At 57.9% G+C, this 6,101-nt stretch overlaps 1 long non-coding RNA gene across 1 annotated transcript; it reads right to left on the minus strand.

Annotated features, from left to right (window-relative positions):
• Positions 1-447: 447 nt before the first annotated feature.
• On the minus strand, positions 448-1,887 carry LOC109274367 (uncharacterized). Its single transcript, XR_002083567.1, has 3 exons — positions 1,527-1,887; positions 923-1,147; positions 448-830 (listed from the first exon to the last, which is right to left on the minus strand). It is a non-coding gene; the product is annotated as an uncharacterized LOC109274367 (long non-coding RNA).
• Positions 1,888-6,101: the final 4,214 nt, after the last annotated feature.

Consider the following 6,101-nt stretch of genomic DNA (forward strand, 5'->3'; position numbering starts at 1 on the left):
GGCCCAAGGTTAACACCGGAAGCCGGTGGCAGAGTCAGGATTCCGAGCAGAAATCTTTCCAAACTACCCCCTGACTGGCACACGGGAGTCATTGGCTGAGTGGATGGATGGATGCTGTTAGGCTGATGAACCTTTCTTTTTAAAATTTTTTGTTAACGTTTACTGATTTTTGAGAGAGAGAGAGAGAGAGAGAGAGCGCACGAGCAGGGGAGGGGCAGAGAGAGTGGGAGACACAGAATCAGAAGCGGGAGCCAGGCTCTGAGCTGTCAGCACAGAGCCTGTTGCGGGGCTCGAACTCACGGACCATAAGATCATGACCTAAGCAGAAGTCGGCCACTCAACCGACTGAGCCACCAAGCACCCCACAGGCTGATGAGTTTTTCTTGTTTTTTGGTTTTTTTTTTTTTTTTTTTTTTTTTTTTTTACAGCTGAAGGGACAGGCTCAGGGAGGTTAAGTGAGGAGCTTGGTAAATATTTATGGAATTGATCACACGGTGCCAGAGGTTAGGGCGAGCTGGCCAGGCGCTCTGAACCCTGTAGTACCTTTAATCCCTGCCCCAAGGGACAGCCGGGACAGTCTTCTTGCCCAGGATGGGATGTTATTATGGTGGAGTAGAGAGAGAAGCTAGCTGTTGGCATCGCGAGAGAAGGAAGGAATTTCTTTGGCTTTGGCGTCAGCCTCAGATCCGTGACAGATCTGGAGACGAGGGTGCGGTCTTGCAAAGCTCCGCAACTTTCTAAGCTAGGGACCCTTCTAGAGACACTGTCTCTAAAAGCTGTGGCTGGCCTCCAGTCAGTGGTGAGCTGGTAAATGTTTCACCACCGGCTGTCTGAAAGGAAGAAACAAAGCAAACCAGCAAACAAAAAAACCACAAAATCTTGGTTTGCGTCAGTTGCCAATTGCCGTGGTGTAAATACTTACACTTGCAGCTAAGTTCAAAGCGCCAATGAAATCGGGCTTGCAAAATCCATGAGCCTTTAACAGCCCCCTCTCTCTGAGCCAGTAGGAGCTAGGTCTGTGTAACTCAGGCAAGACTCTTCCTCACTCTGTGCCTCAGTTCCCTCATCTGTAAAGTGAGTCATTTCCATGTTCCAGCCCAGAAGTGAGGAGATCAGCAAGGCAAAGGGGACACTTTTGAGCCTCTGGCTGGCTCATGTTGGCGGGGACCCGGAGGGCAGAAAGGAGCATCAGCTGGGGGGACTGGCACCGCACCCCCTTCCCACCCGGGGCTCCTGGGCAGCCCGATCTTCCTCCCTGGCCCCAGGCCCAAGGAGTCCAGAGTGGCCCAGTGGAGGTGACCATGTAGCCCCCCCTGTCCCGCCCGGCCCTGCGGGCCACTTTCAGAAGTGGGCAGAGGGAGGGCAGAGCAGCCCAGTGGTGATGACAGAGTTTGCTCAAATCTGGAAAGACAGGCTTACCCGCCCCTGTCTGGCTAATCCCCCTCATGTACCCTGGCTTACCTCCTGGCACCATGGAGAGGGGAGAAATTCCCCTCTGCCACCCAAGCAGCTCCTCCTGTTCCTACCTGAGCTCTGGCAGGACCCTGGGCACCCAAAGGGGCACAACTTTGACGAGGGGGTGCCAGGTCACGGGGACGGTCCCACTCCGCATCTCTCCTCTTGCTTGTGGCATCGAAGGCATTTGCAGCCAGGGACTAGTGAGCCTGGAAGTTAAGGGGAGGTGGTCATGTTGAGAAGGGTCCGTTGAGAGGGAAGACTGCATTGCTGAACAGGTGTTCCAGAACCTTCTTTCCGTGAAAAGAGATGAGAACACAATAAAATATTAGGGCAAGACGATGCCTAGTGAAAACGAGCCTTCTGCTACAAAGACGGGGAAACTGAGGCCAGTGAGGGAAAAGGTCATATCCACAGTCACACAAGGACTGAGAGGCTGAGCTGGAGCCCAGGCCCGGTCCCTGGATGTTCAGTCTCTCTTCTTTGCTACCCGGTGAGTGGCAGAGGGGCCAGAAGGTGGGGACCCAGTCACAGGCTGTCCTGGAGTGAAAGGGCGACCAGCCAAGGCCTGCCGTTTCCCAGGGGGTGCTGGTGACCGCTCCGGGGAGATCTGTCACCCCCTAGGAAGCAGACCCCCCCCTTCTGGAACACCTAGGGCCTGAGAAGTGCGGTGACTATGAGTCCGGGGTGGGTCGCTCCCCTTCCCGACTTGGGGGCGATGCTGCCCGCGAGCGGGGAGCTAGGCCTGCCTGACTCTGCTCCCATTTTCTCCCTGATGCCTTGGGCCAGTCACAGTCCCTCCTGGCACCAGCCTCTCTGGCTGCAAAATGGGAGGTTTGGACCAGATCACCGGTTGACAACTCAGCTGCAGAATTATTTTCAAATGCCTGGTACAGAAAATGGACACATGAAGGGGCAGGTCTGGGAGAAGCTGGCGCTTAGGAAGGAAAACAGGAGGGTCGAGGATTTGGATTCCCTGGAACGGACCCTCAGACCTCCCTGGGCAGAATTCCTGCATGGGACCACAGAACCCACGGGGAGCTTCATCCGCAGGGTGGGGTGGGATCCCAGGAGCCTGGGTCATACCCTGAGGGAGGAAGTCAGGTGCTAGTCCAGTCTCCCGGAAACCTGGAGAGAAAGAGATAGAGAGAGATAGAGACGTCAAGAGATAGAAAGACAAAGACAGAGAGATAGAGACAGAGACAGAGAAGTCAAGAGATAGAAAGACAAAGGGGGAGACAGGGCAAACCAAAAAAAAAAAAAAAAAAAACCCAGAAAAGGAGGCACACAAAAAAAGAGAAATATCTGAGAATGAAATGGAGGGAGAAGGAGAGGGAGAGAGGGAGAGGGGGAGAAGGAGAGACACATGTTTCCACTCAAAGTTCTTGTTTAAAATAAAACCGAACCAACAATCTCAGCGGCTGACGGTTGGCCGGAGCCCAGGCCCCAGGCAGAGTGTGACCACGGGCCTCCTGGCCCCCTGCCTGGAACTCAAATAATGACTGCCTGGGGCCTGATCTCAGCCACCTCCGACAGAGCCTTGTCCCCAGACAGTGGTTCAGGCCTGAGGGTCCCAGGAGAGGCCCCAGAGCCGGAAGAGCCCCCAAGGCCTCTCTCAGATACCACCGAGGGGGATGCCTCTGCCAGAGCGTTTTGGCCATTCCAGGCGGGGAGCAACCAGCCACCAGGAGGCCTGGGGCTGAGGGCCAGAGGGAAGCCTGAGAGGGAACAAGCTCAGATTTTAACCTGGGGCCCGGTCAGCAGGGGTCCAGCACCACCCAGATGCTCAGGGTCTCTCCACCCCTCCTCTCAGTGCCTGTGGCCCCAGGCCCAGGGCACTAGGCTGGGAGTGAGCCATGTGCCATGGGCATTCTGGAGGGCCTTCTGGAAGGAAGAGTAGGCAGGTGGGTGAGTCTAGGGCCTTGTCTCCCAGTACACCTGGCCAGGCTTGCCCAGAGCCCCCTGTCTCTCTCTCTCTCTCTCTCTCTCTCTCTCTCTCTCTCTCTCACACACACACACACACACACACACGTATATTATGCACTCAGAGCCAAGACTTGATCTGGCCTAAACCCCATGTACCTGGGCAAGAATAAAAGTACTTTAATAGCAGCTTGTATTTGTAGGGCACCTGCTGGGCCCTGGGCCCTTCCAAGCCCTGAATGCATCGTCTTAGTGAATCCTCAGGCCCTACAAGGCCTGGAGCCATTATAATGCTCTCTTTACAGATCGTGAAACTCAGGCTCAGGGGAGTTAATACACTTACCCAAGCGTCACCAGTAAGACGCGGGATTTGAACCGAGGTTTGCTCACCTATGCAGTCCCATGCCCTGAGGTAGGAGGAACTTCTGGGGTGTGGGGCCAATCCCCCCGCATCCCAGGGCCCACGGAGGGGGCACAGTCCACACCCTCAGGCCCAGACTCCTGTCCCTTCCGGAGCTGAGAGAGGCAGGTCTGAGAACAGCTGATCCCCTGGGTTTTGTTCTTGGCACAAAGGAGTCCGGATCCAGGCTTAGTGGTGAATGGCGAGGGGCCCGAGGGGCCCGCAGCCCCCTCCCGCGGGCCGGCCTGGCAGGCTCTGCGCCTGCCGCTTCCCCAGAGCCCCTGAGCCCTCAGCTTCCTATTCAGAACCCCAGCTCAGCCCCGACAGGAGTATCAAAGGCCGGCAGATCTAGGGGGATTACAGGAGGCAGTGGGAGGCTGGGGGAGCTGGGCTGGAGGCAGCCCCACGGGGCTCCCTACTATGTGTTGGGCACTTCCTGGTCTTGGGTACTCCTCACGGCCACAGTCAATGTGGGTGACGACGGGAAAAGGAAGGCTAGAGAAGGGAAGGGACTGGTCCAAGGTCACACAGCAAGGCCGAGGCAGAACCAGGGTGTGAATCCAGGTAACCTGGCTCCCAGTCAGGGCTTTCTTCATGAAACAAGGCTCCTGTGTGCCCAAGACACCCCTGTCCCGTGGCCTCTTCCAAAGACAGAGAAAGGGACAACGGCAGACAGAGAGGACAACGAGACCCTGGCTGGCAGGGGCAGACACAGGAGAGAGAGGGTGTCCTGTGGGAAGCCCCTTCCCCTGACCACCCAAGGGGGGCACTGGGGGCCCTGGGCCAGTGAGAGCAGTGGGGTCTGGGGACTCAGACTTGCCCAGGAGAGAAGGGAATGGGGGTCTCGCTAGTGAGGGCTCTGGGTGGGAGTAGAGGGTTAGGGGGAACAGTATACTGGGCCGTTGGTCCCCAGAGTGTGGCCCTACTGTGTGGCCTCAGGGAGGAACAAATCCCTTTCTGGGCCTCAGTCTCTCTCTAGGCCCCCAGACTCAGAAGACCTCCCTCGTTCTGTCATGGGGACGCAGGCTTGGTAACTGAGGGTCCTTTCCCTGAATCCTTGCAGTGGGGCTGGCTGGTGCTAAGCTCTGGACCGGCATTCTTTCCACCAGTCCCCCTGGCAATGCCATCAGGAGGCTGCCGCTATGTCTCCCCCACCTGACAGATGAGGAAACTGAGGCTCAGAGAGGCCTTGTCCAAGGTCATCCGGCTTGTAAAGATTTCAGAGCCTCGCGACCTTACTCCCACCCTCTCTCCTCAGGATGCCAGGCCCTGGCTGTGGGCTGGGCCCCCAGCGTGCGGTCCCCTCCCTCCTGGTGCCAAGGTGGCAGGGGAAGGTGCCCACCTGCCTCCCCACCCCAGCTGCAGGCGTGGAGCCACGGCACCCCCGGGGAATGCCGCTGCATTCCTGTGGTGGGGGTGTGGCCGCCCCGGGCGCTGTTTGCCCCAGGCTGGTGCCCGTTGCTAAGCAAGCCCCAGCTCCAGGCGCTGAGTCAGCAGGCCCGGCAGCCCTGTCCCTCCCAGCGAATCACCAGCACGGTGGTGGCTGGAGGGGAGGAGGAAGTTCTACTTCCCTTTGGAGGAGGAGGGGCGGCCTTAGGGTTCACATCTGGGGACACCGGCTAGACATAGTGGGGGGAGTCGGGGTGGAGGTCTGAGGTGTGCCTGGGGGAGGTAAGACACGCCCTTTGAGAAAGTTGGGGAAGTGGGGCTCGGGGCCCCAGTAGGGGTGGGAGGGACTTTAGACTAGAAGGGAGGCAGTGGTGCCGGCCGGCTGCTTCATCCAGGTCCTTATCTCGTATAATAAAAGTGATTCACTATCCATATCCTCCACTGTTCAGATGGGGAAACTGAGGTGCGGCCAGGTCTTTAGTGAATAAAGGGCTCCGACAGGCCTGTGAACCAGACCTGTGCTCAGCACGCCAGGGGCGGGGAGAGACCCTCCAGGCCTGGCTGTATGAGCCTGGGCTAGGCTTTCCCCCTGGGCCTCAGTTTCCCTTCTCTGCTGGCATCAGCCCAGGGTCTCTCCGAGCCCTGAGAAGGAAGAGAAAGTGGAAGGTCCTACAACCTCCTCCTAGATTAGGGATAAGTCACTTCCCCTAGCGGGTCTCACCCTCCGGGCCAGACTTTGATCTGGCGCCTGCCTTCAGATTTCTTTATCTTTATGAGCAGTGCCCCTGGGCACCACCCCACTCGGTCATCTGGTGCAGAAAGGGACAGGTGGAGGGACCGGCACCAGGAGGGGCCGAGGACTCAGAGGGGTCCGGATGCTAACCTCTGCTCCCCTGGGACTTCCTGGTGGGTGGTGGGCACTGGGTGCCAGGAT

The sequence above is a fragment of the Panthera pardus genome, unplaced genomic scaffold (assembly GCF_024362965.1).
Source record: "Panthera pardus isolate Hobbes unplaced genomic scaffold, ASM2436296v1 HiC_scaffold_11, whole genome shotgun sequence".
In the NCBI taxonomy this organism is placed as follows: Eukaryota; Metazoa; Chordata; class Mammalia; order Carnivora; family Felidae; genus Panthera; species Panthera pardus.